The sequence below is a fragment of the Schistocerca nitens genome, chromosome 3 (genome assembly GCF_023898315.1).
Source record: "Schistocerca nitens isolate TAMUIC-IGC-003100 chromosome 3, iqSchNite1.1, whole genome shotgun sequence".
Classification (NCBI taxonomy): Eukaryota; Metazoa; Arthropoda; class Insecta; order Orthoptera; family Acrididae; genus Schistocerca; species Schistocerca nitens.
The window spans coordinates 691,808,718-691,834,513 of NC_064616.1; the positions used below are offsets into that span (position 1 = coordinate 691,808,718).

At 41.4% G+C, this 25,796-nt stretch overlaps 2 long non-coding RNA genes across 2 annotated transcripts in view; one reads left to right on the forward strand and one right to left on the reverse strand.

The window, feature by feature from the left end:
• Positions 1 to 16,073, reverse strand: part of LOC126248651 (uncharacterized) — a 36,816-nt gene extending 20,743 nt beyond the window's left edge. The window contains exons 1-3 of the long non-coding RNA XR_007545521.1: positions 15,875 to 16,073; positions 15,707 to 15,773; positions 15,404 to 15,621 (exon numbers count right to left, since the gene is read on the reverse strand). This is a non-coding gene — a long non-coding RNA (uncharacterized LOC126248651). The remainder of the gene's footprint in view (positions 1 to 15,403; positions 15,622 to 15,706; positions 15,774 to 15,874) is intronic.
• Positions 16,074 to 16,113: 40 nt separating this feature from the next.
• On the forward strand, positions 16,114 to 22,347 carry LOC126248652 (uncharacterized). The gene is made up of 3 exons (XR_007545522.1): positions 16,114 to 16,156; positions 18,950 to 19,140; positions 22,227 to 22,347. It is a non-coding gene; the product is annotated as an uncharacterized LOC126248652 (long non-coding RNA).
• Positions 22,348 to 25,796: the final 3,449 nt, after the last annotated feature.

Consider the following 25,796-nt stretch of genomic DNA (forward strand, 5'->3'; position numbering starts at 1 on the left):
ATCTGGTGTCATCGCTACGAGTCAGCGAAGACTCGGGGAAGGTCGTTGATATCACCAAGCCACATTGTACTCGGCAGGAATAAAGGTGTTATGGATTAATAATGTTTCTTTGGCGTTTCTGACGCTTCTACAGCCATTTCCTAGCATCCTGACAACTGGAGAGTTCACCGCTTGGCCATCCAGTCCACCGTAGGCGACCGGGACCACCGGGGCGCCTACAGTACTGGCTTCTCGTTATTGACGCCTACTCTCACTTTCCTTTCATTGTCCGTTGCATGTCGCCTACCACCGCAGCAATCACCAATGCTCTAGCTCACATTTTGTCTTCGGAAGGCCTTCCCTCTACTCTTGTCACTGATAATGGTCTGCAATTTGCCTCTTCTGATTTTGCGGATTTTTGTGCCCGTCACGGCATCATGCATGTCACGGCCCCTCCGTTCCATCCAGCAAACGGTGAGGCTGAACGACATTTAAGGCTCAGATGAGGAAACTCCTGACTTCTTCTGCTGCTGATGGTGCCCTTCTCCAATTTCTGGCTTCTTACCATTTCACCCCCATGGGCGACCACAGCCCGGCTGAGCTCTTACACGGCCGACAGCCCCGCACGCTACTTCATCTTCTGCGGCCTTCCACCTCACGTCCGGGGGTGCCTTTGCTTGGCCGGTTCACCACTGGCTACCTTGTATGGGTACGGGGATATGGCAGGCGGCCAAAATGGAGTACTGGCCACATCTTACGACACCGTGGGCGACGCCTGTATGAAATCCAGATGGACACATGTGTTGCAGTGCGTCATTCAGACCAGCTTTGGCCTCGTGTGCCGGCAATGCCTGTTCCGGATGCCATTACACCACCTTCGGCTCTACCTGACGCTCGGGATCCTGGAATCTCTCATTACTCACAACGCAGTCCTCTCACCATCATATCGGTGCCAGCACAAGAACTGACGCCAACAGGAGACGTGCCCCTGCAGGAACCAGATGACCATCATCTGTCGGAGCAACGGTACTCGCCTCCTTCTCCTACGGACATGGACACATCGCCCATGTCTCCTGTTATAACAACCGGACTTTCTGCAATGGGCAGATTGGTGCACGAGGCCCCAGCAGATTCGACCCCCACGTCTCCTGTCATCTCGACCCGTTATCGACACTTCCGTCCATATGGGAAGCCTCCTCCTAAAGAATTTACGGCTGGTCAAACAACACCTATGTACGTTAGCAATCTACAGGCCACCTCCATCAAGACCTGTGCAAAAACTTCAAAGGGGGAAAAGTGTTGTGACTCGCCGATCTTTCAAAGTGCCACCGTGCAGTTACGCGCGTCCTCTACACGCGGTGCTGTCTGCCAGCCATGCAGCAGCAGGGCCACCTAAGCGGCCAGCCAGCCAGCCAGCGGCCGCTAGACTTGGACTCAGTTTATGATTTGACTGTTAAAGTGACACACGTCTTACTCTGTTTACTTGATCTGTGACTTTCATGTATTGCGTCGTCCTTGAAATATATTTGTTCAACTTGAAGTTATAACACGACCCCTAACATGGTTCCATTGCTAGCAGTTATCTTTGCAGACATGTACAGCTGTGCCTGCTGTAATGAAAGAAGTGATGACTGACATAGATCAGCATATGAATCCTCTTCTGCTAATCACTCCTTATTCACAGTGTCTTCATCTAAACTTGTGTCATGTACATAATCATCATCTTCGTCAGTGAAGTCAATTTCCAATTCAACTTCATAATTTTCTTTGTTTTCCACTTACTGTGTCTAATGTTTGCTGTAATCTGTCATTCTAACCACATATGTGTAATGCAAACATGGAATATTACTTTAGTATGAGTGACTTCTTTAATACTACCTATGTATATATTGTTTACTGACACACTCTACACCCTCATGAGTTTGTCACAGTTGGATCATCGAAGTAAGAAATAAATAAATAAATAAATAAGAGATGTAACACTTTTTCATCAGAAAGTCTACGCTGATGACACATGTTCGAAAACGTGCTTTGTGGACAAAAAAGATATAACTATGGTTGACTGGAATTTCCATGTGCCAAATTGCAACAATGAGAAGCAAATGCACTACATGACTGCTGACTGTTGCCACTACATTGTTGGATGATCTACATACATTAAAAAAAGAAATTACAGTGGGTTCGAATTGACCCCTTCCGCCATTCTAGGTATATCGAATGAAATGTTGAAAAAAATATAAATATTCTGCAAATCCTAATACATCATTGCAAAGAGGAGAAAAAAATTAGGAAAAGTAATTTGATTTCATTAATGAAGTAAATAAATCGGATACGACAATGAAGGAAAAAATATGAAAGATGTCTTTTGACCACTTCCACTGTTTTACTGTCAAATGTCACACTTGAGCAGTGATACACATTGCACAGTAAAGTTGGTTTAATGTGGAACTCACGCCATAGCTATCATATTGCAATTCTTCTGTTATTTGTAGCTGAATCCATTTACGTTATGACATTTTCAGCACCATCTAGTGGGAAAATTTTCATAAATTTTTATTGTTTCCATAACATTTCTGTAATAACTTCAAGTTGAACAAATATATTTCAAGGAAGACGCAATACATGAAAGTCACAGATCTTAACAGTCAAATCATAACTGAAGTCTAGCGGTCGCTGGCTGGCTGGCCGCTTAGGTGGCGCTGCTGCTGCATGGCTGGTAGACAGCGCACGTAACTGCGCGGCGACACTTTGAAAGATGCAACAGGCGATGCAACGGCTGAGCCAACGAAGCAGCAGACGGTAAAAACCTGTGATAGTGTGTTATTTTCCCCAAGAAGGCCTGCAGTTCCTTAACAGATGTAGGGCGAGGAAGGGCATCGATGGCTGTGACAGTTTGCTGAAGCGGACGAATACCATCCCGAGAGAGTTGAAACCCCAAGTACTTGATACATTCCTGGAAATGGAAAAAAGAACACATTGACACCGGTGTGTCAGACCCACCATACTTGCTCCAGACACTGCGAGAGGGCTGTACAAGCAATGATCACACGCACGGCACAGCGGACACACCAGGGCCCGCGGTGTTGGCCGTCGAATGGCGCTAGCTGCGCAGCATTTGTGCACCGCCGCCGTCAGTGTCAGCCAGTTTGCCGTGGCATACGGAGCTCCATCGCAGTCTTTAACACTGGTAGCATGCCGCGACAGCGTGGACGTGAACCGTATGTGCAGTTGACGGACTTTGAGCGAGGGCGTATAGTGGGCATGCGGGAGGCCGGGTGGACGTACCGCCGAAGTGCTCAACACGTGGGGCGTGAGGTCTCCACAGTACATCGATGTTGTCGCCAGTGGTCGGCGGAAGTTGCACGTGCCCGTCGACCTGGGACCGGACCGCAGCGACGCACGGATGCACGCCAAGACCGTAGGATCCTACGCAGTGCCGTAGGGGACCGCACCGCCACTTCCCAGCAAATTAGGGACACTGTTGCTCCTGGGGTATCGGCGAGGACCATTCGCAACTGTCTCCATGAAGCTGGGCTTCGGTCCCGCACACCGTTAGGCCGTCTTCCGCTCACGCCCCAACATCGTGCAGCCCGCCTCCAGTGGTGTCGCGACAGGCGTGAATGGAGGGACGAATGGAGACGTGTCGTCTTCAGCGATGAGAGTCGCTTCTGCCTTGGTGCCAATGATGGTCGTATGCGTGTTTGGCGCCGTGCAGGTGAGCGCCACAATCAGGACTGCATACGACCGAGGCACACAGGGCCAACACCCGGCATCATGGTGTGGGGAGCGATCTCCTACACTGGCCGTACACCACTGGTGATCGTCGAGGGGACACTGAATAGTGCACGGTACATCCAAACCGTCATCGAACCCATCGTTCTACCATTCCTAGACCGGCAAGGGAACTTGCTGTTCCAACAGGACAATGCACGTCCGCATGTATCCCGTGCCACCCAACGTGCTCTAGAAGGTGTAAGTCAACTACCCTGGCCAGCAAGATCTCCGGATCTGTCCCCCATTGAGCATGTTTGGGACTGGATGAAGCGTCGTCTCACGCGGTCTGCACGTCCAGCACGAACGCTGGTCCAACTGAGGTGCCAGGTGGAAATGGCATGGCAAGCCGTTCCACAGGACTACATCCAGCATCTCTACGATCGTCTCCATGGGAGAATAGCAGCCTGCATTGCTGCAAAAAGGTGGATATACACTGTACTTGTGCCGACATTGTGCAAGCTCTGTTGCCTGTGTCTATGTGCCTGTGGTTCTGTCAGTGTGATCATGTGATGTATCTGACCCCAGGAATGTGTCAATAAAGTTTCCCCTTCCTGGGACAATGAATTCACGGTGTTCTTATTTCAATTTCCAGGAGTGTAGATGCCTGAAAAAAAGTTTGATTTCTGAAGATTACACTGAAGACCGGCAGTCTGTAAGACATGAAGAAGTGTGCGGAGATTTTGAAGATGTTCGTCAGTGGTGGAGCCAGTAACAACAATGTCGCCCCGGTAATTTATACACCCAGGGACAGTGAGCAATAATTGTTCCAAGAATAGCTGAAAGAAAGCAGGGGTGCTGGCAACCCCGAATGGCAATCGTTGGTATTGATAGAGGCCGAAAGGCGTTTTAAGGACCAGAAACTGCCGGGAAGCAACGTCGAGAGGAAGTTGATGATAAGCTTCTGAGAGGTCAAGTTTAGAAAAATACTGGCCTCTAGCAAGTTTAGTGACCAATTCTTCATGTCGAGGCATAGGGTAAGTGTCGATAAGGCATTGAGCATTTACAGTGGCTTTGAAACCGCCACAGAGACGAATATCACCATTTGGCTTAGCAACGAAAACGACAGGAGAGGACCACTCACTGGAAGTGACAGGAAGCAAGACCCCTGAAGCAGTGAGACAATCCAGCTCCTGTTTGACCTGATCACGAAGGGCCACAGGAATTGGCCAAGCCCAAAAATCTTAGGCCGAGCAGTGGGTGTGAACGTGATATGAGATTCAAAGTTGTTTGCACGGCCTAACCCAGGAGAAAAAAGGGATGAAAATGTCGTCAACAAGGAATCCAATTGAGCATAAGGAATAGCATCAGAGACGATATTGACAGAGTCATCTATATGGTTCATGGTGTGGGTTCCTGTAGTCATGTCCTAGTTCATGAACCACGGGCAACGTATGAGCGGCCAAGTAAGTGGTCCCGACAGTCGGGATATCAGTTACTTTGGAATAAGGCTGGGCATCTCGGACATATTCTGAGGCGTGGTCACCTTTGTGCTCATACGGCAAAGACTACCAAATCCACTGGTTAGTCCCTCAACCATTAGGGGTAAAACTCAATGGGACTCGGGGCAAGTAAGGCTAGCAACCTGCTTCCCTGGTACTTTAAATATGATGCTGGCAACAATCAGAGCAAAATGCCTCGGACCTTTGGAGGTGACGGAGTCCCACCTCTAACTGACAAACCAGGGACTCCTAAGATACGACTTGGCAAACAAATGGTAATGAGATGGGGAGCTATTAATATCAATAGGGGGCTTCTCTGGGAAGAAGGTAGAGCTGGCAGAGGCTGCAAGTAAGATGGGGCTGGACGTTTTAGCTGTTAGTGACATTCGGGTAAGGGGGTGAGAAAGAAGAGGAAGTGGGACAATACAAGGTCTACCTGTCAGGAGTCAAAGCAGGAATAGCACAATGGGGTGTAGGGCTTTACATCAGGAAAGAAATGGAACCCAGCGTAGTTGCAATAAGGTATGTAAACGAACGACTGATGTGGATAGATTTGACAGTGTCTAGCAAGAAAATTAGGATTGTGTCAGCATATTCGCACTGTGAAGGGACAGATTAAGATAAGATGGATAGTTTATGAGGCACTCAGTGATGTAGTTGTTAGAGTAAAGGACAAGGACAGTGTTCTGCTCATGGGTGATTTTAATGCCACGATTGGAAATCGAACAGAAGGCTATGAAAAGGTTATGGGTCAATTTGGAGGGGATATGGAGGCCAACAGGAACGGGAAACAACTCTTGGATTTCTGTGCCAGTATGGGCTTAGTAATCACAAACCCCTTTTTTAAACATAAGAACATTCATCGGTATACTTGGGAAGGCAGGGGAACCAGATCTGTCATTGACTATATAATAACAGATCAGGAATTCAGGAAGGCTGTGAGGGACACACGTGTATTCAGGGGATTCTTTGATGACACTGATCATTATTTAATCTGCAGTGAAATAGGGATTAAGAGGCCGAAAGTGCAGGAGGTCAGGTCCATATGTAGGAGGATAAGAGTGGAGAAACTTCAGGATAAGGAAATCAGGCACAAGTACATAACAATGATCTCAGAAAGGTACCAGTTAGTTGAATGTAGGCAATTACAGTCATTGGAAAAGGAATGGACAAGGTACAGGGACACAGTACTAGAAGTGGCTAAAGAATGTCTTGGAACAGCAGTGTGTAAAGGTAGGATGAAGCAAACAGCTTGGTGGAATGACACAGTCAAGGCAGCCTGTAAAAGGAAAAAGAAGGCGTATCAAAAATGGCTACATAATAGAACTCAGGTAGACAGAGAAAGTTATGTTGAAGAAAGAAACAAATCCAAACAGATAATTGCAGCATCCAAGAAGAAATCTTGGGAAGACTTTGGACACAGGTTATAGACTTTGGGTCAGGCTGCTGGAAAACCATTCTGGAGTGTAATTAGCAATCTTCGAAAGGGAGGTAAGAAGGAAATGACAAGTATTATGGACAGGTCAGGAAAACTGCTGGTGAATCCTGTTGATGCCTTGGGCATATGGAGGGAATATTTTAAAGAGTTGCTCAATGTAGGTGAAAATACGATCAGTAATGTTTCGGATTTCGAGGTACAATGGGATACGAATGATGATGGAAATAGGATCACATTTGAGGAAGTGGAGAAAATGGTCAATAGATTGCAGTGCAATAAAGCAGCTGGGGTGGATGAAATTAAGTCGGAACTCATCAAATACAGTGGAATGTCAGGTCTTAAATGGCTACACAGGATGATTGAAATGGCCTGGGAGTCGGGACAGGTTCCATCAGACTGGACAAAAGCAGTAATCACACCAATCTTTAAACATGGAAACAGAAAAGATTGTAACAACTACAGAGGTATTTCTTTAATCAGCGTTGTGGGTAAAATCTTCTCAGGTATTGTTGAAAGGAAAGTGCGAGTATTAGTTGAGGACCAATTGGATGAAAATCAGTGTGGATTTAGGCCTCTTAGAGGTTGTCAGGACCAGATCTTTAGCTTACGGCAAATAATGGAGCAGTGCTATGAGTGGAACAGGGAACTGTATCTATGCTTTATAGATCTAGAAAAGGCATATGACCGGGTTCCTATGAGGAAGTTATTGTCTGTTCTACGAGATTATGGAATAGGAGGTAAAATTTTGCAAGCAATTAAAGGTCTTTACATGGATAGTCAGGCAGCAGTTAGAGTTGACGGTAATTTGAGTTCATGGTTCAGAGTAGTTTCAGGGGTAAGACAAGGCTGCAACCTGTCTCCACTGTTGTTCATATTATTTATGGATCATATGTTGAAAACAATAAACTGGCTGGGTGAGATTAAGATATGTGAACACAAAATAAGCAGTCTTGCATATGCCGATGACTTAGTTGTGATGGCAGATTCGACTGAAAGTTTGCAAAGTAATATTTCAGAGCTAGATCAGAAATGTAAGGACTATGGTATGAAGATTAGCATCTCCAAAACGAAAGTAATGTCAGTGGGAAAGAGATATAAACGGATTGAGTGCCAAATAGGAGGAACAAAGCTAGAACAGGTGGATGGTTTCAAGTACTTACGATGCATATTCTCACACGATGGCAACATAGTGAAAGAACTGGAAGCGAGGTGTAGCAAAGCTAATGCAGTGAGCACTCAGCTACGATCTACTCTCTTCTGCAAGAAAGAAGTCAGTACCAAGACTAAGTTATCTGTGCACCGTTCAATCTTTCGACCAACTTTGTTGTATGGGAGCGAAAGCTGGGTGGATTCAGGTTACCTTATCAACAAGGTTGAGGTTACGGATATGAAAGTAGCTAGGATGATTGCAGGTACTAGTAGATGGGAACAATGGCAGGAGGGTGTCCACAATGAAGAAATCAAAGAAAAACTGCGAATGAACTCTATAGATGCAGCAGTCATGGCGAACAGGCTTAGATGGTGGGGTCATGTTACACGCATGGGAGAAGCAAGGTTACCCAAGAGACTCATGGGTTCAGCAGTAGAGGGTAGGAGGAGTCGAGGCAGACCAAGGAGAAGGTACCTGGATTCGGTTAAGAATGATTTTGAAGTAATAGGCTTAACATCAGAAGAGGCACCAATGTTAGCATTGAATAGGGGATCATGGAGGAATTTTATAAGGGGGACTATGCTCCAGACTGAACGCTGAAAGGCATAATCAGTCTTAAATGATGATGATGATGATGATGATCTATGGAGAACCCAAAAACGCGAAAGGCATTGAAACCAAAAAGATTCTCCGCATTACTATGGTCGACCACAAATATGGGAACAGTGCGAACGACAGATTTGTAAGATACCTCAGAATCAAATTGTCCCAAGAGAGAAATCTTCTGTTTATTGTATGTCCGTAATTGCCTACTGACAGGTGACAGGATTGGAGAACCCAACTAAAGATACGTCTGAGAATTGATGATAGTGGCAGCAGAACCAGTATCCACCTGCATGCGAACATCTCGACCAAGTATTTGGACAGTGAGGTATAACTTCCCTGAAAGGGAAGAAGTACAATTGACAGACAACACAGAATCAGAATCAGCGTCATGTTCATGAACATCATGTATGCGGTCGGATTTGCAAACGGATGACACATGACCCTTTTTTTTTGCATTTGTGACACACGGCCCAACATTGTGGACAATCTTCTCATGAATGTTTCGTAAAACACCGCAGACATGAAGGAAGTTGCCGTGGGTTTTGCTGCAGTTTCTTAGAGGTTTGTTTACGGTTAGGCCGAGGCTGCGCTTGGGAGCGTACTGCGGCCACGTCGGCCGGCGGGGACACGCCACACTCTTCGTCAACAGTGCACAAAGGTTGTATTCCCCCAACGTCACCCAATGCCTCTATTTGCGCTCCAGTGGCGCGAGGAATTTCAAAAGAGTGAGCGATGGATAGGACTTCATCTAGAGTCGGATTTGCCAACTGAAGGCACGTTGCCAAACTTCTTTGTCAGGCGCCGATCGGATAATAGCATCCCGTACCACGGAATCGGCGTAGGATTCTTTGTGAACTTCAGTAACAAATTGACACTTTCTACTGAGGCCGTGAAGTTCAGCAACCCAAGCACGATAGGATTGATTTGGTTGTTTTTGACAACGATAAAAGGCAACACGAGAGGCTACCACATACGTATGCTTTTGAAAATAGACGGACAGAAGTGAGCACATTTCAGCAAAGGACAAAGACGCAGGATCTTTCAAAGGAGCCAATTGCGACAACAACCGATACATTTGAGGTGAAATCCATGAAAGGAACAGAGACTTACATGTTTGTTCATCCGCGACATGAAATGCCAAGAAGTGCTGTCAAAGACGTTTTTCATAATCAGACCAGTCTGCCGCCGTCTTGTCATAAGGAGGAAAAGTAGGTAGAGACAACGACGAGAGACGCCCGGCATTTGATGCCGTGACGTAATCACGAATCACATTTGTGAGAAGCGTTTGTTGTTCTATGAGACCTTGCAATAGTTGCTCTAAAGTAGCCATGGAAACTTGTGGGTCAACGATGGAAAAGAAAAATCACTACCTCATCACCAATTGTAATAACTTCAAGTTGAACAAATATATTTCAAGGAAGTCGCAATACATGAAAGTCACAGATCAAGTAAACAGAGTAAGATGTGTGTACACTTTAACAGTAAAATCATAACTGAGTCCAAATCTAGCGGTCGCTGGCTGACTGGCCTCTTAGGTGGTGCTGCTGCTGCATGGCTGGCAGACAGCACCGCATGTAGGGGACATGCGTATCTGCGCGGCGGCACTTTGAAAGATCAGCGAGTCACAACAATTTCCCATTTCTTTGATAATATTCCATTCAAATTTGACATCGTTCTGAGTAGCTATTCTTTTTTTATGGCATTTTGAACCTGGAACTTTAATTATAATCACCCTGTCGTATGAAAATAAACATAAGTCTGATATGACCTGCTGATGACAAAAAGGGAAGATGACATATACTTTCATAGGGCCAATCCACAGAACAACTTATAGGAAGCTACAGTGAGCATACTGTTACCTTTTCATAAGCATATATAATGAGTGAAATTGTTTGCAAATCTGTGATGAGGAGAACAAGTAAGACATGATGTTCATCACTTTATTAATAAAGCTATTATCTAACCAAGTAGCTGAGCACATTAAAGCAGCCCTTCTGGGATGTGAGGTGGTGAGCTTGAGCCAGATTTAATCTGACTTGTGGATTAATGATGAGGGCTGCTGAGTTGGCCAGACAGGATGTGGTTTTTAGGCAGTTTCCCACATCCAATGAGGTAAATGCTGGTCTGGTATGCACATTCTGCCTCAGCTACATGCTATGCAAACTTTTAGCAAACATTCTTACACTTGAACATTAATCTAGATGCAGGTGGTAGGTGGGGTACACCAATTCTATCTTGGTGGGGGGGGGGGGCATTTAGAAGGGCATCTGGTCAACACTTACCACTAACATTGCTCAAACACTTATAAATACTGACCCTGTAGAAGAAATGGGAAAAGGGAAAAGAAGAAGAACAAGAAAAGTAAAGCTATTAACACTTTAACAGCTCTCTTGTAAGTAAGTTAATCCTTTTTGTGGATGGTGTAAACACTCTCCACAGGGGTGTTGCAATACATCTCTTTGAGACAAATGCAAGGAGATTTTACCTGCATTTGTATCCTCGCTCCTTCCATATGGATCTTGATCCTGTCCATGTTCAATGGTAACACTGGAACAATCTTATTAATGTAGTCTAGGTATCATTCTCCTCTTTACTTTGTGCTTAGGAACCTGTTGCAGTTGGGGGAGGAATTTGCAGAACTCTTAAGAGATTTCTGGAAAACCTCTAAAGCCATTCAACTTGTATTTATTGAACTGTGTTCAGCATATGGTAAAACCTCAATTCTGGAATTGGACAACTTATGCCCTGGTCTCTTTGAAGTACCTTTCTACAATTTTAAGCTCTTTCATAGTTGACTGATTATTTCTAGATGGGAACACTCTGTTTTATATCATTCATGTGATAGTGGAGGAATTTGCACAGTTTTACTTTGCTCAACATTTTATTGGAGAAGATAAGAGTTCTTTCAATGGATACGTTTTTTGTTAGTACATGTACATATTTTACTACTCAATCCAGAATACTCTGTATTGCTGAATTCAATGTGGAAGACTGTACCTTATAATTCCTTTTCATGTGCACTTTATATTTGATGGGTAAGTTTTACCTCTTTTATCTTCTGCCTTACAATATAAAACAACTATCAAATTAAAACCACTATCTCTACTTTACACTGTTAATTACTTGTACAGTTAAAACAGGTAAGCTACGTTCTCTTCTATATTTATGTAAGAATATATTATATTTACTTGAGGCTGCATGTCAAGACAATATGGTCACTGAGCCAGAACAGTTTGTCGTAATATAAGCACAGAAGAAACAGGCACAAACAGATGACACACAAAATTAATATGAAGGGAAAAAGTGCAAGTACTAAGATTGGTTGTTTACAGGCAGAATAGAATAAAATGCATAAGAATGACTGGGAGATATAAATAGTAGTAATTGTTCCCTGTCACTCAAGGAGAAGGAAGGCTAATGCAAAACAAGGTGGTGATATAAATAAGAAAAAAGAAATGACGATTAGGTTTTAACATCCCATTGATGACCATAAAGATGGACAATGTCTGGGGAAGAAACAGAAAGTATGAAGATGAAAATATAAGAAAGAATTCTGTAAAAATTCAGATGGCAGTAATTACATCAACAAAGAGTCTAAAACGCAGTATGCATCTGCAAAACATTTTAAAAATGTAGGAAACCTCAAGTACGCAGCTGGGATGTTCAACAGAAAGTAAGCAATTCAGTAGACATGAGAGGAGGTCTGAAGGAAGAAGCGCAGACGGAAATACGGAAGTGTCCAATCCCGCCCGTCTGCTTTGACCCATGACGTCACAAATATGGCGGAAACAACCATAAACCACGATTCCAATATGGCGCATATAAAGTCGTTACGTAGACATTATGAGGACGAAAATACATCGAAAAACAAACATACACATGTTCCACAAAAAGCCTAATGACACTAATGGGACAGGCGCTGGAAATAGGGGGTTTTTGGGTGGGGACAAACTAAATATAAACAAATTTAGACACGCACCCCCATACAAAACCACGCAAAACGAGGAAAAAAACCGATATCAAAAAACTCCCCAAATACCACTAAACACAATATCATCTGGAATCAGACACTTCCCTTGACCTATAGACCTATAGCTCAACAGCAGCTCCCGATCCTATAAATTGGGATCGAACACTTCCCTTCACCTATATAGCTCAACAGCAGCTCCCGATCCCATAAATTAGGACCTAACACTTCCCTTGACCTATATAGCTCAAAAACATCTCCCAATACCAAAACTAACATTCCCAGCCACACATTGGTATCGAACACTTCCCTTGACCTGTTATCCTTACAACTTCTCCACATGCAGCCGTCCCTGGTCCGAGACGCCGGAACTTTAAGTAAGCTTCATTTCTTCACAGCATATTGAACACTTCACGACTTCATCCAAAAATCTGAATAGTTGAAGAAATTTTATTAGAGACAACGCACTGTTCCCCATCATAGCTGACAACCGAAAACTGTTGACCCTGTCAGTCATATCCACACCTATCAAAGACATAAAAAAGCAATTTACCAAAATTCACACACGACGCCACACTCGCAAACTAAACCAAAAACATCATCTAACACACCACCAGAGAGCACCACCGATCGCATCAAAACGACACCTACAAACACGCCACTCTCACGAATTAAATTCCGCGCCTTCGTGACGTCATACAGAGCAACAGCTTTACGTCACGGGTCAAAGCCGACGGGTGGGATCGGACGCTTCGGTCAACCCGCGCAGACTGGTAAATCATGATTCACAGAGTTACAAATTTCTTGATAGTAATTAAAGCACCAATTGTATGAGACAGCATGGCAAATTAGTAAGAATGCATCACTTGTTGACAAGATAGAAGAGGACAAACCATTCCATCCAGATAAATGTCAAAAAACTAATTGAGACTCTTGCTGTCTCAGAGTAATGCTTGTAGTATGTGTGACTACATACTGGTGTGACTGTGCTATAAAGAGTAGTTTATAAACAAAAGTGAAATGTTATAAAGCTTATTATTTGTGTAGTCAGACCATATTGGACTACTGCAGCATTGGAAGACCTAGTGACAAGAACAACCAAATGAAAAAACAATTGATTCAGTTGGTTGCTGGAAAACAGTCCTCTAATTTGGTTGTAGTTTCATGTGTCAGCAGAATTATTCATTCATTATTTTGAGCAAAACTACTCTATGTGAGCAAACAAATGAAAACAATTTCATCAATTGGTTGTAACTTTATGAATTGATTGGACTAAACATTCAATCTTTTGAGTGAAACCAGTATGTGGGAGCAACCAAATGAAAACCGTCAATGCAGACCAGCATATTCAGTTCTGAGCAGACACATTCAATCAATTTGCCATTGTTAAAGCATTATTGTTGTGTTGTACCCTGATGGAGATTGCAACATACATACATGAATCCCTCAGTTAGATAGCAAGTGGTGTGGGATCTTTCAGATCCACCAATGCTTTGGCACACTAGAGGCTTCATGCAAAGGAATAAGTTGAAAACAGGGTTCAGGGTTTAGCTGAAGTTTATCAGGTCTCTATGGTTGGAGACAGCATACAAACTCGGGTATAAGGCTAGGGAGGTACAAATGAAGAAATGAGCTTCTGGTTTGGTACCTTGGTCTGATTTTATTGCTTATTCCTGAGCTTACGTGAACATGTTAAAGAGCACAGTCACTGGGTCACAATTTTAATGAGTGTAGAACATAGATGAGGCTTACTAGACACTCAAATTACTAGAACAAATAGCCAGCCTGCCCTATGACTTAGACTAGAATCATGAAAGGGAGCCAGTTTCTTATTGCTCAAATTGAATCCTCAGGTCCTGTAAACATCACACTGTAAATGACAATAGTCATAGCTACACGTAAGCCATGATAGACCAACTACCCACAGGTATGTACAGGCAAGAATGCAAGTCCTTCTTAGAGGACAAGCTTAATTGAACACGAGTCTTTCACTTGCATAATTCTCTACTGTCAGTTGATGGTCACACAAGGCTCATCTGCTGTCAGGAACTCTTGAACTCTGTCCTGCTTGTCAACTGGTGGCCTCTTTATACTGTGTTGTGGTTGTTTGCTTATAGATGGTACATGATCATGTCACATTTTTACCCACAATTTGCAACCAGCCAGCTTGAAATCATTGGTTTCTTAATGCTTGTCACCTCATACTGATATCGCTAAAGTTTCAAGCACTGTACATCTCTGCCTAGGTTTCCAGACTGTAATTGTTAAAATTGTTCCCAAGATGACTTTTTTGCTGGCAATCCTTTCATGATTTAGTCATTACTCATTTCTTAATGCTTGTGACCTCATATTTGTCTGGTGAAAGCATTAAGCCCGGTACGTCTCCATCTAGGTTTCCAGGCTTTCCTTGTTAAAATTCTTACCCAGATGACTTGTTATATTTTTGTTGATCATCCCTCTACGAGTCGGTTATTACAGCTGACTGAACTCTGTTATTGCCTCACACACACACACACACACACACACACACACACACACACACACAATGATATTGCAGAGACTGGGTGATGAAAAGCTATTCTAGGTGTGGCATGCAAAATCTCACACAGAATGGATCACACTTCAGTCCATGATTTTAGGAAGTCATGGCCTTGGCGAAGAAGCTGATTGATACATTCAAGACCAGGTATAATACTGGGTGACAAGTGGAGTGTTCCAAAGTGTGACATACAGTATTTGCAAGGATGATTCATATTATGAAACTATATTAACTAAAAAAATTCAAAGAAAATTAATTAATGATGACACATTTTTCTTGCTAAGAAAATACTTCCAATAAGTGACAGTATATGGTTTAAAAGCAAGTGAGTAAATCACTAAACAATTAAAAAAATGTATCTTATACGCTTTGTCCTCATGTCACCTCAGCATTACCAAAACAGAATTATCGGTGGTGGGTGTAAACCAACAGGAAAGGGAGAAGAGCTTCAATAAATTTAAACAGAAAAGTAATTGTTAATTTATTTAAACATAGATTTATAATATAGTACCAATTACTAAAATCTTTTAAAAAGTCCCAATTGATTGATAGTAGCATAAAAGAGTCATATCCATCTTTTGATTTGCAGCTCCTTGTATTGGCCGTGTTTGCAGTTAAAATTTTTGGGATTTGAGGTCCGTCTGTTACACAAAACACCGTTTTTCTCAGTACCCAAACATGTTTCGGGACCAATGTGCCATCATCTGTGGGTTTTCGTTTTTATTTATTCTGCAATGTGAACATTTTTGTTATATGATTATAAAATTAAGCGCATTTTTAGTTCAAACAACAGATAGTTTCTTTTTGTAAATACCTTTACATTTGGTGAGCATGAATTTACTGGACCACTCTTGTGTTAATTATTACAGGTAGCTTGTCATCTGCAACCAAACGATGTTGATGAGAAAGTTTTTTTGCTGAGAGTTAACTTATATTCTAGAGTATAATTTAGTTTTTCGCGCCTATTTTCGTATTTACTTACGTTTTCGTGTGACAAGCACTTCCATTCTCCGCATCATGCTGAGGTGTTTTGATGCATACGTAACTGTAGCAAGTATTTTCCACAAATTACGTAGTAAAACGCTTTTCACTACACCAGAACACAGTGTGATTGTGGTTTGTACTTTGTTGTGTGTCCCAGCCCAGTCAGTGTTCATTTGTTTTCCTGAGAGTTTGGCGCCAAATTTGAATTTTATTTGCATTTTATCTTTGTGTGTGTTTCTTAGCTGTGCTTTTATATGGTATTCCTATTTGTGTGCAAATGGTGCGTCTTTGCAGATTTTAGTGTATTTATTTTTCGTGTGTGTGTGTATGTGTGTGGACTTTATCTATTTGTGCTGTTTTTATTTGTAAAGTTCCTTTTAATGTGTTAAATAGTGTGCCCTTGCAGAGTGTAGTATATTCGTTTAAGACCTGTTTTCCTTCCGCTATTGCCTTCTTTATATGGAAGTTTTCCTCAATGGTCAGTTTGCTGTATAGGCTGTGGCTGGCTTTTAGTATTCTAAGTCTGTTTCTATTGTGGTTGGGTGGTGGTTGTTGGCTATAAGGTGATCAGTAAATGTGCTATAGGAGCTGTTGCTTTTTAAAGCTCTGAGATGTTCTGAATATCTTGTTTTGAAGTTTCTGCATGTTTGTCCTATGTATACTGACTGGCAAGTGTTGCCTGTTAAATTTATCCATGGGTGTTTTTTGTGTTCTGATCTTTTTCTGTCTTGTGTTCTCCATCCTGTATCCTATTTGGAGTCCCTGTTTCTTTAATATGTTGCCTATTCTGTGAACAATCTTGTTATTGTAGGTGAGTATGTGCCATTTCATTTTGTGTGTGTGTTGTTGCTCTTTTGTGGCTTGTGTGGGGTCATTGTTTGTGTTTTGTGTTGTTCTGTGCTGGGTAAGGATTTGTGTGTGTGTGGTGTGTTCATTTTTGTACTGTTTGCATATTTTTTTATTTAACTTGCCTACCATATGGGTAGTGTAATCATTTTCTACTGCTGTTTGTTTTTTTTGTGTTTAGTTTTTGTGTGTAGTTCTGTTTGTTCATGGGTGTTCTGTTTAATCTGTGGAGCATGAATCTGAAGTTTGCATGCTTATGTGTCAATGGGTGGTTGTGAATGGTGGTGCTTGTGGTTGTCGGTATTGTGAAGTCTTTTTTTTTTTGTGAGTGTGTTGTGTTGTTAGTTTTTGTTTCTAATGTGAAGTTAAAAAGTCATATTTAAGTAAATACACATAAATTTTGAAAATACTTCATTTTTAGAAATATACTTTTTATTCACCTCTCCACAAAGTAAAATATGTTATCTGTCTCAAAAAAAAAAAAAAAGTTGGCAACATGTCATGGTTCATGTATAACTGAAAAATTGTGTAATGATATCACTCAAACCTGAAGACTGAGTGAAAATATTCATACAGAGAGTTGTGTCAGTTGGCTGCCTGACACTAAGTGAAACCACTCAAACCCAGAGAGAGAGAGAGAGAGAGAGAGAAAACATTCATACAGCTTACATGGTTGCAGAGGTTAGTTTCATTCGGTTGTTTGATTTGACTGAAAAAACTGACTGAATGGAGAAAAAAAAAAAAACATTTGGCCAAACAGTTGCTAAAAACAGTCTGTTGTCCCATCACTAGGTGGACCACTACTCAGTGAGCGAACCAAATACGAGGGCAGTTCAATAAGTAATGCAACACATTTTTTTTTCTCGGCCAATTTTGGTTGAAAAAACCGGAAATTTATTGTGGAATATTTTCAAACATTCCCGCTTCGTCTCGTATAATTTCATTGACTTCTGACAGGTGGCAGCGCTGTACGGAGCTGTTAAAATGGCGTCTGTAACGGATGTGCGTTGCAAACAACGGGCAGTGATCGAGTTTCTTTTGGCGGAAAACCAGGGCATCTCAGATATTCATAGGCACTTGCAGAATGTCTACGGTGATCTGGCAGTGGACAAAAGCACGGTGAGTCGTTGGGCAAAGCGTGTGTCATCATCACCGCAAGGTCAAGCAAGACTGTCTGATCTCCCGCGTGTGGGCCGGCCGTGCACAGCTGTGACTCCTGCAATGGCGGAGCGTGCGAACACACTCGTTTGAGATGATCGATGGATCACCATCAAACAACTCAGTGCTCAACTTGACATCTCTGTTGGTAGTGCTGTCACAATTGTTCACCAGTTGGGATATTCAAAGGTTTGTTCCCGCTGGGTCCCTCGTTGTCTAACCGAACACCATAAAGAGCAAAGGAGAACCATCTGTGCGGAATTGCTTGCTCGTCATGTGGCTGAGGGTGACAATTTCTTGTCAAAGATTGTTACAGGCGATGAAACATGGGTTCATCACTTCGAACCTGAAACAAAACGGCAATCAATGGAGTGGCGCCACACCCACTCCCCTACCAAGAAAAAGTTTAAAGCCATACCCTCAGCCGGTAAAGTCATGGTTACAGTCTTCTGGGACGCTGAAGGGGTTATTCTGTTCGATGTCCTTCCCCATGGTCAAACGATCAACTCTGAAGTGTATTGTGCTACTCTTCAGAAATTGAAGAAACGACTTCAGCGTGTTTGTAGGCACAAAAATCTGAACGAACTTCTCCTTCTTCATGACAACGCAAGACCTCACACAAGTCTTCGCACCCGAGAGGAGCTCACAAAACTTCAGTGGACTGTTCTTCCTCATGCACCCTACAGCCCCGATCTCGCACCATCGGATTTCCATATGTTTGGCGCAATGAAGGATGCAATCCAAGGGAGGCACTACGCGGATGATGATGAAGTTATTGATGCAGTACGACGTTGGCTCAGACATCGACCAGTGGAATGGTACCGTGCAGGCATACAGGCCCTCATTTCAAGGTGGCGTAAGGCCGTAGCATTGAATGGAGATTACGTTGAAAAATAGTGTTGTGTAGCTAAAAGATTGGGGAATAACCTGGTGTATTTCAATGCTGAATAAAACAACCCCTGTTTCAGAAAAAAAATGTGTTGCATTACTTATTGAACTGCCCTCGTAGATAGGCAAACATTGATTTCCCAGGAGCATAATATTATCTGTGTTTGTTTTGTTTTGTTAGGTGTTTTACACCAAGGACCATGAAGATCTACAAGGGACACCTAGAGCATCTGTGCTTGATTATTTACTCAGAACTGCACAGCCTCACTGAACCCATGTCACCATCAGCAACAATGACAGCTGGGACATTGGCCATCTGTCTTCTCAATGACATGAGCAACTGGGCACATAAAAGGGCACTTTTCTTTAGATGTGAGCTGGCATCAGAGTTTATTTTCATGCTATTTCTTACAATATGTCCTGATTATTCTATATGAGGTCAAAAGCAGAAAAAATCATATATTTGTGCTGTAAAAGTAAAAAAATCCATGTTTATATTATTCATACCACCAGATATAAATAACCATGTGATTCTAATCTGATCATATAAAATGTGCTTCTTTGCTTCCGATTTTCCCTTTTTGTACGTTTTCAATAACTGCTATTGCTTCTTGTGTTTTGGTAGATGATAAATAACAAAATGAAAGAATTGACTGATACTTAAGGTTATATGCTTGATGTTCTCTATTTAACCGTAGTATTTGGTTAATGCAACTCCTTGGTCATTGTGTTGTTTTAAACTATTGTTAATTACATTGCAATTGTGATCAAATTGTTCCAGTCATATAAGTGACATCAAAGTAATCATACACTACGTTGCTGCAGTTCACAGAGCACAATCTGGTGTAGACACATTTACTTAAACTGCTGGTATATCTGAGACTATGAATTATATTGGGGCACACAGTCAAATGAATGTTAAGCCTGATGGTAAAAGACAGAAGGTTTCATTGGGATGCTAATTTAAATGTGCCTTTAAATTGGCATCTCACAGTATTGAGACATGTACAGCAATTTCTGAGTGATCGACAGAAAATTCAACAAGTTGCACCAGGATGTGTGAAGAGTAGAGGTCACGAGAAAGATTCACTTGAATGATCAAAAATGATATACAACAATTGAAAGTTACTATAAAAGCTGAAAAATTTGAATCCTGATAGCCACTGTGTTACATATGTATTTTAAATACCATTTGAAGGCTATTGAAATGTTTATTAACACACTGCAAAATGATCATGCTACAAGTGAAAAATCTGGATTTAATACTGAAATGGCAAATCATATATTTCTTTGATAAAAATCCATCTCCTTATTGACAGTCTCATGAACAGACACAAAATATGCCCACTGAGCTCTGCTTGGGACCTATTACTGGCTATAAAATTTTGCAAGTGCCTCTAGCAGAGGCACATCCACATGTCATGCAAGGAGGAGCCCAACTGACCACAGTGGGACTCAAGAATGATTCCTCCCTTCCCCACCCCCACCCCTCAATTCAATCATAGCCATCCTGTGGCCTTGGGAGGGGCAGATTGTCCCCTGGCAATTTCAATATAAAGACGACCCTGACACTTGTACAAATGGAATTACAGAACTTTAGAGACTTTACTGGTCTCATACAGATACGATTTCATGTGTACAGACTGAACCGGTGAGTGAAAATTTGTACCAAGGCTGGGAATCGAACATGGGTCTCCTGTGTACTAGGCAGGTCACTAAGCCACCTTGGCACTGCAGTTCCCCCAATTGCAAAGATTACCCTGGCATGCCTCCCTCCTCAATCCAGATTCTCAGTTCTGCTCCAGTATACTTTAAATTCCCCATTACACATGAACAGAATTGCCGAGGCTCTCCATGTTCTGGAGGTGCTATTCCAGAACATGGAGAGCCTCAGCAATTCTGTTCATGTGTAAGGCGCAATTTAAAGTATAGTGGGGCGGCAATGAGAATTTGGATTGGAGGAGGGAGGTGTGCCAGGGTAATCCGTGCAGTTGGGTGAACTGCTGTGCCAAAGTGGCTTGCTGGCTAACGTACCTGCCTATTAAGCAAGAGACCTGGGTTTGATTCCTGGTCTTGGTACAATATCACACACACACACACACACACACACACACACACACACACACACACACACACACACACGACACTTCCCCAGAAGATAATGGGATTGACACACATCAAAATATCATGTCATTTCAGTGATATCACCAAGCTGGAAATCCAATAGCTTTAAACTGGTATCAAAGAATATTGTGCACGAGTTTCCTGATTACGTTTTGGTAGTATGGGGAGATTTCAACTTGTTGGCTACTGACCAACAGTCACCTATCTCAAGTTTCAGAGACAAGGATTCATGTGAGATTGTTCCAAATATCATTTCTGAAAATTCCTTTGAGCAGACTAGAGAACCGACTCACTAATAAAAAGGAATCTGCTCATAAATTTCTTGTTCTTCTTTCTTCAAGTGTCAGGTATTTGTTTTATCCTCTTGTTCAGTGCCTTCTTCATCTGTGGTTAGTTTTAGAACTCTCCACCTATTTCTTGGTCTAACTATTGATATTTTCCCTGTTGGGCAATAATTTACTATGATTTTACACATTCTGTTTTCATTCATTCTTGAGACATGTTTCTTCCACTTTTTATACTCTTTGACTTGTTTATATGCATTCTTGTCCAACTGTTGTATTCCTTACCGTATCAGACACACTATAGCCAGCTGCCCTACTTAAACCTCATTACTGCAGTTTGTATCCTTTGTTCATTTCCAGCTGTTATTGTCCATGTCTGATTGCCATTAAGCAGGTGTGGGCAAATAGTGACCCGCAGGCCGCCCACAAATAGTTTTTTTTTTTGCCCACCAAGACAGTCAGAATTTTTATGTAACAATTTATACCATGTTTGAAGTGCAAATTTAACTAATGCATGTAATCATTTTAAAAGGTCTTCTGCTTACCTCTGTTCATACAAAGTGGCCCCCGAGCCAAAACTATTGCACACCTCTGCCATAAAGTACAGATGATATTGCCATGAATTCATAGAACTTTATTAGAGCTTCTTTCGTCTCCTTTTTGTTCAGTAATCTGCATATGTTCCCAAAATATAACTGTGAAGGAGATGGTATTTCCTAAGTAGCTGAATTCCTTCCTCTGCTGGTCCTTTACTACAATTTTTCTTGGGACCGGGTATCAGCAATCAGAAGCTATGACTTTTGGTATTTGGGGAGAGATTGTTGAGTTATAGCTCTTGGCAATTATATTTAATTAAAAAATCATTTTTTGAATTTGCTTATCAACATGGAGTGTTGTCACTAAATAATCAGGTGTTACAACTTGTTCCTTTGTTTCCATTTGCTTCACTCTCTTTCTAAAGCTTCTTACAGTAATCTAACAATTGTAATTTACTTATCATTTTGATGTCCATATTTTGTATCCTAATGTAAGTGCTTCATTATTTTACAGGCGAAAACTGTTACAGCATCTACTACACATGTTAGAAGGAACAGAAATCAGATTGCAAATTATCTGAGCAGTCAACATTAAACATTCAGCTCTGAAGATAAAGATCTGGAGTGTTAATGGATAAAATTCTAGAATATTCCACATTATATTATAAACATAAATGTGCCTGTACTGAGCATAATTGTGAGGGATGGGAAAGACCTGCCATTTGTCAGTAGCTCATTGAAAAAGCAAAGATTTGTTACAGGTTTAAATGAAATCAAAACCTCATTGACAAAAAATCAGAACAAATCCAAAATAAGTTTAATAGAAGAAATGTGAGAAGCAGTCAATGAATTTGAAAGTAAAACCCTAGGATGTATTGATCCATTAAAAGGATCAAACTCATTTATAGCCACTCAGTGACCATCAGGCCACTGAACTGCAAGACGACCAAGAGAAGACCTAAATAGTGAATCCAAAACTTTTTGTTGTGAAAGATCATAATACAACCCTTCTATTACTCATACCATAGATACCAAAATGACACATATCAAGAAGTGATTTTGTATTAGAAAATTGCTAAAGTGGGCCTGATGAGATACCTGTATGATGCTATATAGATTACATGAAGGAACTTGTTCCTCTTCTAGCAGGAATTTATTTAAGGTTGCTGGAAAAAGCTGCAGATCATTCCAGTCTCCACGAAAGATCATTAGACAGTTGTCTATAGTAATAGGTGTATTTCATTAACGTTTATCTGTAATACAATCATACAATGTATTATACTCATGCATTATCACATCTTCGGAGACCCAAATCCACTGAGTAAAAAAACAAAATGGATTCCTCCAATAGAGATATTGAGAAATGCAGCTCACTTTGTACATGAGATCTGGACGACAGTAGATAATGGCACACAGGTTAATGCTATGTACCTCAACTTTAGGAAGGCCTGCCCTGAACTCAACATCTCTATCTTAATGGGGTGAAATTATCAGGCACAAACGTTGAAATGAGAGATATTGAGATAAGTGATTGAGGATCAGAAAATCAACTTAAACCACTCAACAGAGAAAAGGCAATGGGACCTGATGGGACACGTGTTTTTGGGGCCACTGTAGTTCACGACATATATAAGCATTTGGTGGAAGTTCTGTGAGGCTGTTTGCACATGATGATGATTTATACAAGAAAGTTGCTATGTCAGAGAACTGTAGAAAAATGTAGGAAAAGCTGCTGAAGATCAATGCTCATCGCACAGATCGGTAGTCGACCTTCGACACATGTTGAGTGTAATGTAGCACACACAAACAGGTGGAAAGACCCATTACTGTTTGATAGCAAGACTTGTGAGGCATAAATGGAAACAGAAACAGTTGTAAAATACCTAGGAGTAAGCATTCAAAATGTTCTGTACTGAACACAAAACCTAGTTGTAGGAAAGGTAGATGCCATGAAAGGTGCAGTTTATGAAACCCTTGTTTGATTGATTCTTGAGTACTGCTTATCTGCCTACACCCCTTCAATGAGAGATTTAATAGCTGAGAGAGAGAGAGAGAGAGAGAGAGAGAGAGAGAGAGAGAGAGTGCAAAGTATAGCACCACATTTAATCATGAGTTTGATTTTTAAGCTCATCAGTTTCCAATGGCACGCACTATTAGAGGGGAACTATGCATCACAGAGATGTTTCCATGAAAATTCTGAGCAGACACATTCTGAGAAGTGACTGACAACATATTACTTCCACGTACATACATTTCACAAAATGATGATGACAACAAAAAAATAAAAGAAGTCTGAACACATACAGAGGCCTAGTGGCAGTCATTCTTACAATACAGTATTTTTCCTATTTGTGAAAACCGTCAATGTTCATTGTCCAGAACTGTTGGAATTCAAGGGATGAAAAAATTACTACATATGAAAAGATAGGAATAATAACTCTATAAATGATTAAATTTAAAATGAAATGTTTTTATGATAAAAATTCATGGTCCCTCTTTGTCTGAAGTTCTGTTGAGTCTTGGAGGGATGGAGGAGACAAGGGTGTTACAAAAATTATGGTATCACCCACCTAAAGCTCTTGAACATGATTAGAATATGGATTATGAAGGTTCATGTACACTCCTGTTTCAATTTCTAGTTCCCATCACACACTGTACAGTGATTTACAGGTTATAGATGTAGATATACAGTAATGATCAAAAGTAGCTTTTGGTATCAGCTAGCTAAAATTGCAACTGTGGGCCACCCTTCTCCCTGCTCAAATTTCTCTCATTACTTCCAATACTGGAGTGAGAGAATTCCTTAAGTATTACATATGAGTTGCATCAAAGCAACATAAAAATGAAGAAATGAGTAATAGGCAGCAATACCTATCAAATCATGCCTTACTTGACTGAGGTAACTAGGGGCTGCATTGTAAGTACGTGATACTGCAGTCACCTGATTGCCCATACTGTGAAAGCAATTGGTATCTCAGAGGTAACAGCAAAAATGTGGGAGTGAAGATGTTGAGAGGAGGGCGAAGAAGGTGATTGTACTTTGTAAAGTGCATGGAGGCCAAAAACAACAACTAGGGACTTACATTGAGACAGTTTAGATGCCTGTGTCAAGAATACACACACAAATGTAGATCAAAGCCATATCTGCCAGTGAGTGTGATTACTGTTTGCCAGTGGCAATATGCTGTCAGCTCATATAACCATAAATGCGTACAAAATTGAGACACTGTATGTCATCATTGAAATGTGGCCATAGCATTCTGTCCCCAGTTCCTCCCAGCTGGTAAGTACCTGTGGGACTTTTTATGGCCTAAAGACAAAGATTTTTTGTTTGGACAAGGATGGAAGATTTTCTTCACAGAGATAACACTCACTGCTGTCCAAATTGCATTGTCGCCCAAGGAATGATAAGTTTGGTTGTTTGGGAGTGGGTGATTGCATCTGAGGTGAAAGAACTGGATTACTTCATCCACAATGGACTCCAAAGAACACATTCAGATACCAACTGCTCAAAATATTTAGCCAGCATATGAGATGCCTAACCAATCACTTTGTGCACGACAGCAACATGCATAGCTTAAAAAAACAATTAGGCTGAATAGGTACTTAGATGCATTAGCATCTGAAACTGGCTGTAAAGTCTCAAGAGGTAAATCCATTCAAGCATGTATGGGCAGTTATGGTTCAAGACTAAGTATTGAAACAGGGTTGTACTTTAACCTTCACAATCTTATTTCAGCCATGTAGGAGAGCATTAGGTGATTTTTGTAACTCCCTTGTCTCTTCCATCCCTTGAAAATATTGGACAATGAATTTTATACTAAAAGCCTTATTTCATTTTAATCACATACACAATTACTTCTTAGCTTTTGATAAAATAACGTAATTATTTCCACAGTCCTCCAGCTACAACAGTTCTGGACAGTAAGGGTTAATTGTTTTCTCTCAGACTAGAAAAAAGATGTAACTTTTAGTTTCTCATAACTAATTTTTGTTATTGTTATAATTCCATAATGACGTCTCATTAAATCTCAGACAAAAAGGTTGTTTTACTCGTTGATTTTATGACTGTATTTTGACATAT